Source organism: Penaeus monodon, chromosome 28, assembly GCF_015228065.2.
Source record: "Penaeus monodon isolate SGIC_2016 chromosome 28, NSTDA_Pmon_1, whole genome shotgun sequence".
NCBI classification, from domain to species: domain Eukaryota; kingdom Metazoa; phylum Arthropoda; class Malacostraca; order Decapoda; family Penaeidae; genus Penaeus; species Penaeus monodon.
The window spans coordinates 25,894,633-25,894,927 of NC_051413.1; positions in this window are offsets into that span (position 1 = coordinate 25,894,633).

Here is a 295-nt window from a genome sequence, read left to right on the forward strand (position 1 = left end):
CGGCCATAAGTTGGTCTTTGTATAGGCGTAGATAACACATTTAAAACGACATTTTGCCTTTCTCATCTTGCTTCATTGAGTTTCATGCATGAACCAGCTCTTGTTTGAACAGTTGCAATAACTTTCGCAACAGCGCAACAGTGACCTACGTGTTTTCGAGTTATCAGGCGACAGGTTTTTTTTTTTTCTTATCTCTGGGATTAAAATAGACATTAAATAGCTTGTCCCTCTACAGTGAATCGGGCTCTTTCATGGAAGCGGCAGGAAATCAGTGGCGGTGGAAGAGCGCGATTTT